The sequence below is a fragment of the Phocoena phocoena genome, chromosome 2 (genome assembly GCF_963924675.1).
Source record: "Phocoena phocoena chromosome 2, mPhoPho1.1, whole genome shotgun sequence".
Lineage (NCBI taxonomy): Eukaryota > Metazoa > Chordata > Mammalia > Artiodactyla > Phocoenidae > Phocoena > Phocoena phocoena.
In genome coordinates, this window is record NC_089220.1 from 11,273,296 (window position 1) to 11,285,722 (window position 12,427).

Genomic DNA, 12,427 nt, shown 5'->3' on the forward strand with positions numbered 1-12,427 from the left:
TGGCTCCTGAGGTCCTTGACTTCAGGCCTGTCTCTGATTACCCCACAACCTCCTCCTCTTCTGTCGTCACCTGGAATTTACTGAGCGCTCACGGAACCTCTGCGGAAGGCTCACACTCCTCTCGCTAGATCTGCTTTGTGGTGCCGGTGCTTGTCGGCAGTGGAACTCCCTTCTCCCTCTCCCGAGGGTGAGGTGCAGGCCTGCCTGGCTGTTCTGGAACAGAGCGGGACTACAAAGCTTACCTAGTTCTGTTTTCTTTCTTCATAGGGTTAAAAATTTACACAGGCCCCTCAGGTGTGCAGAAAATATTGTGTTCCTCTACTTCCTTTGACTGGATCTTGCAGGGTAAAAGGGCAGGGGCAGGAAGACAGCTTAAAGGGGGAAGGAAGATGGCTTCAAGTTGCCAATGGGAGGCTCCTCAGGTTCTTCTGGTTTAAATCACTTTCCTTCAGATCTGGGGGGAAAACCTATTAGTCTTTCGGGCTGTCTTCTTGGTGGCAGAAATGGCTGGATAGCCCCAAATACCCATTCTCTCTTGCTTCCTTTAATAACAGAACCCCTGAGTTTTAGCCGGGTCCATGGCTGCCCAACTAAAGGCTGCATTTCCGAGCCTCCCTTGAAGCCAGGTATGGCTATGTGCCTCAGTTCTGGCCAGCAGGATGTAATATACATGTACATTTTCCAGCTGGCTGCCTGCAACGTGACATGGTGTGGAGCCATCTTGGACCAGATAAAGCCAACGATCTAGGAATGGGAGAGCTCAAGACAGAAGGAATCTGGGTCCCCGACACCAGGGAGCTTCTCTATCAGCCCTGGACTGCTAACACTTGAAGTGTTTCATAAGAGAGAAACCCATCTTGTTTGTGTCACTGTCACTTTGGTTTTTGTCATAGCAGCTGACTCTGCATTCTAACTAATATACTTTCTGTTCCCTCCTCTTTTCCAAATGGCATCTGGAGACGGTAGACTTATGTAGCCTCGTGGCCATCAGAGGTGAACTCAATTTGGTTCTCCACTTAGGGTCTCACAGGCTGAAATCCAGGTGTTGGCCAGTCTGGGTGTCTACCTGGATGCTCTGGAGAAGAATCCACTTCCAAGCTTATTCAGCTGGTTGGCAGAATTATATTCCTTGAGTTTGTAGGACTGATGTCCCCATTTCTTTGCTGGTTGTCAGCTGGAGTCCTCACTTAGCTCCTTAAGCTGCCTGCATGTCTGTGGCCCCTCTATCTTCAAACCAGCAATGACTCTCTCTAGCACTAGCCAGAGAAAATTCTGCTTTTAAAGGGCTCATACAATTAGAGTAGGCTCACCTGCCCAGATAATCTCCCTTTTGCCATATAACATAATCACAGGAATGATATCTCATCATCTTCAGAGGTTTCACCCATACTGAAAGAGGAGCAGATTATACATGAGTGAGGGTTATGGGGGTCATTCTTCGACTACTGCCTACCACAGAGGTAAATAAATGCTTATTGATTGACTGGAAATCCTTAATAAACAACCAAGAAGAGATGTTGCCCCCGCTGAGTACAGGAGCACAGCAAACAGCACTTACCTGTATCATGCCATTTAATTCAATTGTTACCTACTTAGTGAGCACCTACTATATGACAGCTACACTTTTAGGCACTGTGAATTTAGAAATAAGTAAGATAGACTGGGTCTTGCTCTCAAGCAGTTTAACTTTTAGTGGATCCCCAGGAAATGAACTAACAAAAAATAAATGAGATCATAAAGCTAGGTAAAAGGCTAGAGAATGATCACAAAGCTAGGTAAAAAGCTAACTAGAAAGGCTAGAGGTTTGTGTGCTATGTTAGGTTGGCTGGCCCAGGGCAGCCTCTCTGAGGAGGTGGTGCCATTTGGGCAGGATCTAGTTATGTGTCTGGAAGGGGAAGGGCATTCCAGGAAGAGAGAGCTGCATACACAAAGGCAAGAAAGCCATCAGGCTGGAGTGGAGTGAGTCATGTGGCAGGAAATGAGGTCATGGGGTTAGGCAGGCTATGTGAGCCAGGCAGAATTTTATTCTGGAAGGATGGGATGGTTTTTGAGCTGGAAATCACGATGAAAAGTTTCAGAAATAGAGAGTAGTGATGGTTGCCCAGCAATGTGAATGTAATTAATGCTATTGAAGTGCACATATAAAAATGGTTAAAATGGCAAATTTTATGTTATATGTTTTACTACAATAAAAAAAGAATAAGTAGTACTTGGTCAGAATGAAAACAAAGGGACTTGGGAGCCGCAGGGAACAGTGTAGTTAAATGCTCAGGGGAAGGGAGGGTATGGAACATTAAAAAAAAAAAAAAAAAGAAGCTTCTGGGATGCTGGCCAGGCTCAGTCTTTCATCTGGGTGCTGGTTACCTGGACGTGTTTGCTTTGTGAAAGTGTATTGAGCTGTACATTTATAATTTGTGCATTTTCCTCTACATACATTATACTTCCATTGAAATATTTAAATTTAAAAATAAGATCAGTCTGTCTGCGGTGGGAGGAATTAACTGTAGGGACCCTCAGGGCTGAGGCTAGGGTCCAGCACTTACCATGCTCTCAGTGAATAGCTGACACTTGGCTGGACACTGAACTAAGTTTTTCATTACAGGTATTATTTTATTTGGTCTACAACCCTATGAAGCACAGAGAAGCTTCATAACAACCCTATGAAGCACAGAGAAGTGAAATGATTGCCCAGGGTCACACAACCAGGAAGTGTAGCAGAGGTGGAATTGAAACCCAGGTGGTCTGGAACCACAGTTCAGGCCTTTAACCATCACATCAAATGGAGTGAATGAAATGCATGAATGAATGATACATTCAACTATCTCTTTCTCTCTAAACCAGAGGTTCTCAACATGGGGGAAACTTTTGGCAAAGTCTGGAGATACTTTTGGCTGCCACAACTTGGGAGAGGGGTGCTGCTAGCATCAGATAGGTAGTGGCTAGGGATGCTGTTAAACAGCCTAAAATGTGCAGGACAGGCCCCCACCTTCCCACCAACAAAGAATTACTGGGCCCCAAATGTAGTAGTGCTGAGAAGTGTTGAGAAACCCGCTCTAAACCTAACCAATTTCTTTCACACTCTCCCCAACTCTTGTTGCTTTATAATCTTCATCTCTCACTTAATCTCCCACCATTAGATAAGAAAAGGGTCTGAATCTGACATGGCTCCTCAGGGCTCTTATCTCTGGTGAGAGTTATCGGCCACATCCATATCCAGCTGAGCCTCATTACCCTCTGATTGCATAGAATGGTGGCAAGAGTCCCAGACTGTGACTTTTCTTGTGAGAATTCTGCCAGGGGCATTTGATGGGGAGGTCCCCATGCCTGTATGTCCATGGGGAACCTGCCACCTTCCTGCCACCTGTGTGCTGTTTTGGTGCCAACCTCCCTGCTCCTGGTGCTTCCTATTAGCACATACCTTGCTGCCATCCCATGAGTGGGTACCAGGAGCCCAGGCAGTGCCCAAAGTCAGATCCCCATCTTCTTTCCTTCTTTCTTCTTTTTTTTTTTTTTTGCGGTACGCGGGCCTCTCACTGCTGCGGCCTCTCCCGTAGCAGAGCACAGGCTCCGGACGCGCAGGCTCAGCGGCCATGGCTCACGGGGCCAAGCCGCTCCGCGGCATGTGGGATCCTCCCGGACCAGGGCACGAACACGTGTCCGCAGCATTGGCAGGCGGATTCCCAACCACTGCGCCACCAGGGAAGCCCAGATCCCCATCTTCTTTTCCTAATTGGGATTCTTAATTTATAGCCCAGCAGCCAAAGATACTATTAACACAGGGAGTAGCTAATATTTATAGGGCACTTACTTGGTGCTAAGTACTGTGTTAACAGATTTTATCCTCAGAGAGACCTTATGAAGGAGGTGCCGTTTTTTCCATTCAACAGTTGAGGAAACCCAGGCACTGAGAAGGTAAGCAACTTGCTCAGGCCACACAGCTTGGAAGTAGTAAAACTGGGACTTGGATTCAGGTAGCTTGATGGCCCACCACCTACAAGTTCCCCTTCCAGGCCTCTCGCGTCTCAGCCTCCTCCCCGTGGCTGGCCTAGGCTAGACACCTTACAGCCTTTTCTGAAGCTTACCTGACCTTCACCATGGTAACCCCCAGCCACGTCCCTCCCCATGGTCCTCAACTTTCAGCCACCTTCTCTTGTCCCAACTCTGAGCTCTCAGCCCACAGTGATGCTGAGGGAGACTGAGGGGGCTGCCCCTGGCCCTTTGGTTGCCTAAACATGCCTGGCACCAGGCCACTATTTTTATTCCATTTCAGTTGTGAAAGCCTCACCAGCCAGAGGTCGCCATTTATTCTGGGTGAATCGAGGGAGTGGTTAAGGACGCTCTGCCTCTCTTACTAGACAGTAAGTTTTCAAGGGTAAGGGACAGAATCCTAATTCTCTCCATGTTCAGTTACACCTGGCATATAATGTTAATGTTCCCCATTGAGGAAGACTGTGAAAGCATAGTGGTCATGAGAATTGACCTTGGGCTAGGATAGACCTGAGCTTGAAGCCCATGTTCACTCCGGAGCTGTGACCTTGGGCCAGCTGCTTAACTCAGGGTGGGTGAGCTTTTTCTGTAAATGGTCAGACAGTATATATATTCTTTTGTGAGCCATATAGTCTCTCCTATAAATACTCATCTCCGCCTTGTTCCCCAAGACAGCCACACCTAAACCAATGGGTGTGGCTGTGTTCTTTTTTTTTCGGCGGCACCAGCGGCTTGTGGTATCTTACTTAGTTCTGAACCAGACCCCAGCTGTGAAAGCGTGGAGTCCTAACCACTGGACTGCCAGGGAATTACCGAGGCTGTGCTCTTATAGACTTTTATTCACAAAATAGGCAGTAGGTCCAGGGTAGTATGCTGACCCATGATTTACTGTAAAAGATTATAAAAGAAGATCAGGGAATTCCCTGGCGGTACAGTGGTTACACCTCTGTGCTTTTACTGCCAAGGGCCTGGGTTCAATCCCTAGTCAGGGAACTAAGATCCCATAAGCTGCCCCGCCAAAAAAAAAAAAAAAAGACAACCCATGAATGTAGTCCTATATCTTGCACTTGACGTCTTGATGTTCTTGGACAAAACTGGACTTATTCCCTCACAATAATTCAACTCAACTTTCTGTGCTCCACAACATGGCACTTTGTATGTATAGTATTTCATTTTTCTCTCCCTGTGAGATAATACCAACCGTCTGAGAAGCAGCATTGCATATGGATTAAAAGCACGGGATTCTGCAACTAGACTACCTGGCTCCGCATTCTGGCTCTGCCACTTCAGAGGTGTGTGACCTTCAGAAAATTAACCTCCCTGACAAAACTTCCCTCCGTTGCCTTATGTGTACGCTAATAGTTCCTCCCTCTCGTAGGGTTGTTACGAGGATGAAACGGATCTGCACATCGAATCTCCTGGGGCTCTTTAAAGATTCCAAAAGCCAGGCCACACGCAGACCAATGAACTCACAGTCTCTAGGGTAAGACGGAGGCATCAGTGTCTCTGAAGCTACTCTAGGTGTTTCCAAACATGTGCACAAGTTTGGAAACTGAGGGTTAAAGTGCTCCGCGCGCTGGCTTTGATCCTTGGGTGGAATCACTGCGACCCCTGTTCCCACGCACTCCAGGGCCCCCGTCCCCACCCACCCAGCCCTAGTTCACTGCGTACCCGCCTCCCTGGGTTTCTTTAGCCTCGGAGCTCAGAAGGCCCCGCGGGTGCACGCTGGGACTCGTAGTTCCTGCGACTCTCCGGCCGCTTTCCCGCTTCCCATTGGCTTTCTAAGACGCCCCGCCCCGAAGCTCCGCCAATCACCACGGCGCAGCAGACCCTCAAAGCGGGGAGCGAGGACGCTGCTCTGCAATCACTGCAGGGCTACCGTCGGAAGGTGGCTGTTTGGAGGCGGCGCGTTGCGAGGAGTTCCCACGGTCCCACCGCAGGTAACCGTGATTCCTGGCAGGGGACTGCGGCCGGGTCCCAAGCCCCGGACCAGGGTCGCCCATCTGCCGCAGCTCTTGGCTTCAAGGCAGGGATTTTCAGTTTCTCCGGCCTTTTCTGAGTAATCCATTTCTCACCCAGCGAAAGGGAGTTTCTGCAAACGATGAATCCCGAGGGAAACGCAGCGACCTCTCAGCCTGCCATGCTGTGGGGTTGTTGGTTGGCAGGGTGGGGCTCCTTCTGTTACGCGTGCTCTGGCTGGAGACCCAGGCCCCTCCGAGCTCAGAGAGAAACAGACCCGAGACGAGAGCACATTTACTAAGGTCTCATAGCCAGAGACTGCCGGGAGGTGTCTGGGGCCTGGTTCCCATCTTCACAGTCTAGAAACAGGTCAAGCTGTTGAAGCTCGTAATGCAGAGGATTGCACCAGTTTCCAGTTAGTTCTCAGTAGTCCAAGGGGGAAGGGGTTATGTTAACCACCACAACTAATATACCCAAACGTATAAAAACATTCTTCCTGAGAAATCAGGAAAGCTCTACTTCTCAGAGTGGTGAGATGGTGGGAGTTACAGGACGATTCACATCAACAATGGAAGTGAAAGTTACCTGGATTTGGTCCCCTCTCCTAACTCTTAGCGTTGAGGTTATACCCACATGTGTTATTCAGTGCCAAGAACTGCAGAATCTGGGGGCTGGGAGAAGGAACTTTGTGTCATATGCTTCGTTTGAGAGGTGAAAATAAATGCCCAGGTTTTGAGAGTTGCCCTGTGGTATGTAGTGAGTGGAGTAGCCCCGCTTTCTTTACTCCAGGGCTGCATTAGTTAGCAAACATATATTGAGCCTTACTAAGCTTTTTGAGCAGGGATTATTTCGTAAAGGGGAGAGGCAGTCTACCATGAACCATTCCAGTGTTCAAGGGGCAGCATCTAACCCTGACTTGTGGGAAGAGATAGAACTTTGCAGAGAAGGGAATGATTGAATGGAGCTTGAGGGAAGGGCAGGAGCTAATGAGATGTAGGAGAAGAGCGTTTCGCCTGGGAAACAGCATGATGAAGACAGGGAAAGAGCACCAATTTTGGACCTGGAGTCCCGGAGCCTGGTTGGAGCAAGGGATTTCATGTGGATAGTGGAGAACAGAGAGGCACGTCTTGGCAGGACCTCCTGTGCTGCTGTAAGAGATTTGGATTTTGTCCTGAAAGCCCTGGAAGCCGAATTTAGTAGATGTGTATCTTAGATACTCTCTAATATGGAAAGGTGTTGGAGAGAGGCCACACCAGGGAGCTCATTGCAGTAATTCCCAGGAGAATTGCTGAGGGTTTTAAAGACAGTTGCAGCGGGAAGGGAGAGAAGATGAAAAAAGGGTTGTGAACTGTTAAGGAGGTGAACACCGTACCCAGTATTGTTCAGTAAAAATATACTGAAGCGAATGCTGTCTCTTGAGTTTTCCACCTATGACTATCATTTTAGGAAATTACCTGCATTTTTTCCCCCCTTAAACTGCAGACGTTGCTTTGTAGACCAAAATTCGAATCCCAGTTTAGGATGGGGAAATTATCACATATGTCGAGGATGTTGAAATCTGAATGGTTAAACATATAAGACTTGAATTTTCCTGTAATCCAGCAGACACAAATTAAACCCCATAATTAGATCACTTTATATCTGTCAGATTAGGAATTATGAAGTTTGATACTCTCGAGAGATGATAGAAATTTGGAAGAGTATCTTAGAACAGTACAGCTGCTAGCAAAATAGGTATATCTTTTTTTTTTTTAATTTTATTTTTGGCTGCGTTGGGTTTTCATTGCTGCATGTGGGCTTTCTCTAGTTGCGGCGAGCGGAGGCTTCTCTTCGTTGCGGTGAGCGGGCTTCTCATTGCGGTGGCTTCTCTTGTGTGGAGCACGGGCTCTAGGTGCACAGGCTTCAGTAGTTGCAGCATGCAGGCTCGATAGTTGTGGCTCACGGGCTCTAGAGTGCAGGCTTAGTAGTTGTGGCGCACAAACTTAGTTGCTCCGCGGCATGTGGGATCTTCCCGGACCAGGGCTCGAACTTGTGTCTCCTGAATTGGCAGGCAGATTCTTAGCCAGTGCACCACCAGGGAAGCCCCCAAATAGGTATATCTTAAGACTCAGTGGTTCTACTCCTAAAGTACCTTAGAGAAAGAGACATTTGTATACAAGGAGATGAGTATAAGAATGTTTTTGCAACATTGTAATAGTAAAAAAATTGAAACAGCCTAAATGTCTGTTAGTAGGGGAATGTTTATAAAGTGGATATATATATTTTAAAGTATAACAAATTGATTGGAATGAAATAACTTACGGTAGTGGTTACCTTGTGGTATGGGGAGAATGGGACAGGACATGGAGGACTATTTTTTCTGTAATGTTTTGTTTACGGGGAAAGAGGGTTAACGGATTTACAGAATATCAACAGTTGATGATCTGGATGATGGTAACAGGTATTTTATGTTATACTTTGTACATTTCTGTAGCTTAATGTGTATCCTTCAATTTTGTAAAATATAAATTATAGCAAAATTAAACTTAATAATTAACATCTGGCTATAAAAGTCATGTTCATTGATTTTGGGAAAAGACTACAAACTATTATTAATGCCAGGTTTCAAAATATAGTAATTTGGAAGAAATTCAAAAAAAGGAATTCAAGTGCCAATAAAAGCAGTGAAAATAAAACTGGAAAAACCATTAACCATTGGTCAAATTTAACTTTGCTAGATTCCTAATTCTAATCATTAGTAGATTTAAAAAATGTAGGGAGGGGGAAGGGTAAACTGGGATGAAGTGAGAGAGTGGCATTGACATATATACACTACCAAAGGTAAAATAGTTAGCTAGTGGGAAGCAGCGGCATAGCACAGGGAGATCATCAGCTCTGTGCTTTGTGACCACCTAGAGGGGTGGGATAGGGAGGGTGGGAGGGAGACGCAAGAGGGAGGGCATAGGGGGATATATGTATACGGTTAGCTGATTCACTTTGTTATACAGCAGAAACTAACACAACATTGTAAAGCAATTATACTCCAATAAAGATGTCAAAAAAAAAATCTTTGATGTAAAAAATTAAAAAAAATAATAAATAATGCTTTCTTGACTATATTTTGAAATATGATATAGCTGCTAGTACCTTTTGTAATGTTAAAATATAAATTTTAAAAAGTAAAGTCATAATTTTATACAGATATAAAAATGAACAAGTGTTAAAAATTGTATTTAACTTATTAATGAGGAGATTCAGTGAGGTATTCCAACCAGTTCAAAGGAGATTCCAAAGTACATTTATAGATTAGAAATATTGAAATGTGCATTGTGAAGCCTGGCTTCTTTCTTTCACTAAGGGAGTCACTTGAACCTTCACTTGATAGAATTCATTTGCATGTCTTTAGACATGAATTACTAGCATTGCTAGTATCCATGGTTTACAGAGTTGTGAAAAAAATTTCCATAGAATCAGAATTAGATAACCTTGAAGGACATGCTCTAATCTAGAATCTGCTTTGCCACTGAATCAGAAATTTTCCCTATGGAAAAAAGTTTGATTAACTAACTTGAACAAAATCCATATTTTGTTTGAGATTTGACATAAGACCTATTTGGATTATTATTTTTTTATTTCACTCTTGAAACAGGAAATCAAAGGATTTGAGAACTTAATGGGCCCTTAATAGTTTAGTTCTACCGTCTCATTTCACAGATGGACAATTAAGGCCCAGAGAGGGTCTCCCTTGACTTGGTAACTACCTGTCCGATATTAAAGAGTAATTGCGCCTGACATTTGTTAAAAAATGGCAAGATGGGTTTTATTCCAGCGGTTGCATTAGAAGAGAGAGACTTCAGTATAGAACTGAGTTCAACTCCAAATACATCAAGGACAGCTGAGACTTATCACCAATAGGCAGAGTGGGAGGGTCAGTGGCTGAAAAATTACTAAGAGGAGCTTGATTAGATGTCAAAGATGGGAGGTTCTTGCAGGATTCTTGCTAAACCTGGGCTCAGCAGGCCAAGGTCTAGTCGGGAAGAGGGCTCAGAGGAGCTTGATTTAAGTTTGGTGAAGGAGGGGTCCTTGTCATCTGTCCTTGTCTCTCTTGCATGTTGTCAGCCAGGGACCACTTGCATTATGATTTTGTTGTAAGCCCCCAGGGAACAGAGAGCAGAATCAAAAACCTGTAGGTTTGGAAGGCTCTTACCATTGTCTGTCCAGCTGCTTCTCCTGGCTTTGATGTTTCGCTGTTTCTAACCCAGAGCAAGTAGCAAGTACAGGGCTGATGGTGGGAGGTCATAATGGTGGTTAAGGTGCGGGCTTTGGTGTCAGACATGGAGTTGAACTTGATGCTGCTATTTAGATGGTCCTCTAACGGTAGCCTATTACTTGCATTGCTGGTACCAGTTGATCTAGAATGGGCATTCTGTCCCAAACCTCCCAAACGGATAAACCCCACTTGATGGTACACTTCCTGAAGTCAAGTGGAGTCCTTCAATTGAATCGCTGACCTCATGTAGCCCTGTAGCCTGAGACGGTCGCAGGACCAGTGGAACCAGTGAGGACCTGTCCTTGGAGGCTGCTGAAATTCATTTGTAAAGGCTTGTCCGTTGACTTTGACTTTGTGTGTTTCAGGTTCTCCTTTGACGGGTTCTTCTTCTAAGAGCTCTTTATAACCGATTACCAACAAGCGCTTTAAAATAGGGTGGTGAAGAATACTGTGGGTATCCTGCTACTGGGGGAAACTTGGAGGCCCTGGGGTGTGGGGTGTAGCACTCCCATCTGTGGTTGCAGGGTCTCCCAGATGTTCACATAAACAGTGCTTTTTTGTGACAAGCGAGGTGGTGTAGTGGAAGAAGCAATCTTTGGAATGAGATCTGTGTGTCACCCAGCAGTGCCACTTTCTACCTAGTTTCTCCACCTCTGCGAGTCCGTCTCAGCTGAAGGGAGTAATGAGACTGCTCACAGGCTGTTGTGAAGATGGTAAAGTGCCTCACACACTGCATGGCTCATAGACACATACATATCCCACTCTCCCACCGTGTGTAGCAACACAGCACTCTTGGGGAAACTTCCGTCCCGCCCCTGGTTAGAGCAAAAACTACCTGGGTCATTTTCTCCCTGCAAACAGTTAGCAGATTGAACACATACCCCTAACCATCCCCTTGGAGGTCTTTCCACGCTTGGCACGTTAAAAACTGCCTTCCTCTTTTAAAGGCGTCACTGTATCCCATTATAAGGATGTATCATAATTGATTTAACTAGGCAGGCTCCTGTAGATGACCATTTATGTTGCTTCCAGGGTTTTGCTGCTACACACAGGCGGGCTCCCTTACCTTCTTAAAATCTCCCCCGGGCTTCCCTGGTGGCGCAGTGGTTGAGAGTCTGCCTGCCGATGCAGGGGACACGGGTTCCTGCCCGGGTCTGGGAAGATCCCACATGCCGCGGAGCAGCTGGGCCCGTGAGCCATGGCCGCTGAGCCTGCGCGTCCGGAGCCTGTGCCCCGCAACGGGAGGGCCACAACAGTGAGAGGCCTGCGTACAGCAAAAAAAAAAAAAAATTCTCCCCCTTTTGAAAATGATACCTGCCACTCCCACTGGGACTGCCTCCGCTGCCTTTATTTCTTCCCCAGCACTCATCACCACTGGACAACCTCTGCGTTTGAATGGTGTGTCTCTTCCTGCTAGAATGTCAGCTCTGCGAAGGGTTTCATCTGTTTGGCGCCCTGTTCAGTGCCTGTGAGCACCTGGTGGGTGCTCAGGCCATGTTTGTTGGATGGGTGGGTGGGTAGACAGGAAGAAGTAGATGACAACGCCTGTGTGACTGGTGCCATGGAAGACCACGAGCAAAGGGCAGTCACCAAGGGCTCGTTTGGCAGGGATCATTTACTTTTTCCTCATGAACTTTTCACTCTGATGAAACAAGAATAATAGGTATGCTGCAAGATTATGACTTTGTTTTCATGTTTTGACTTTGTCAAGAATATTGCTGACCAGGAAGTTGCTGTCTGAGACCTGCTGCTTTGAGACTATTCATTGCTGAGGGCAATGGAAGGATTATATTACTTTCACATCTTTCCTTTGCCCCAGGCCCTGATATGTTTCCCAGAATAGCATTAGTATGTTTTTTTAAGTTGCATTTCCCAATCAGTGTCACACTGTGAGGCTTTTATTTATTTTAAAAATTTATTTTATTGATTTATTTTTGGCTGCGTTGGGTCTTCGATGCTGCACTCAGGCTTTCTCCAGTTGCGGCAAGCGGGGGGCTACTCTTCGTTACAGTGCGTGGGATTCTCATTGCGGTGGCTTCTCTTGTTGGAGCGCAGGCTCTAGGCGTGCGGGCTCAGTAGTTGTGGTGTGTGCGCTCTAGGGCACAGGCTCAGTAGTTGTGGCGCACGGGCTTAGTTGCTCTGCGACATGTGGGATCTTCCCTGACCAGGGCTCGAACTCGTGTCCCCTGCATTGGCAGGCGGATTCTTAACCACTGCGCCACCAGCAAAGTC

At 46.3% G+C, this 12,427-nt stretch overlaps 1 protein-coding gene across 1 annotated transcript in view; it reads left to right on the plus strand.

Annotated features, from left to right (window-relative positions):
* The first annotated feature begins 5,853 nt into the window (after window positions 1-5,853).
* LGMN (legumain) overlaps window positions 5,854-12,427 on the plus strand; it is a 36,391-nt gene continuing 29,817 nt past the window's right edge. Inside the window, exon 1 of the mRNA XM_065870969.1 lies at window positions 5,854-5,927. The gene's annotated coding sequence lies outside the window, so the exon portion shown is untranslated. The remainder of the gene's footprint in view (window positions 5,928-12,427) is intronic.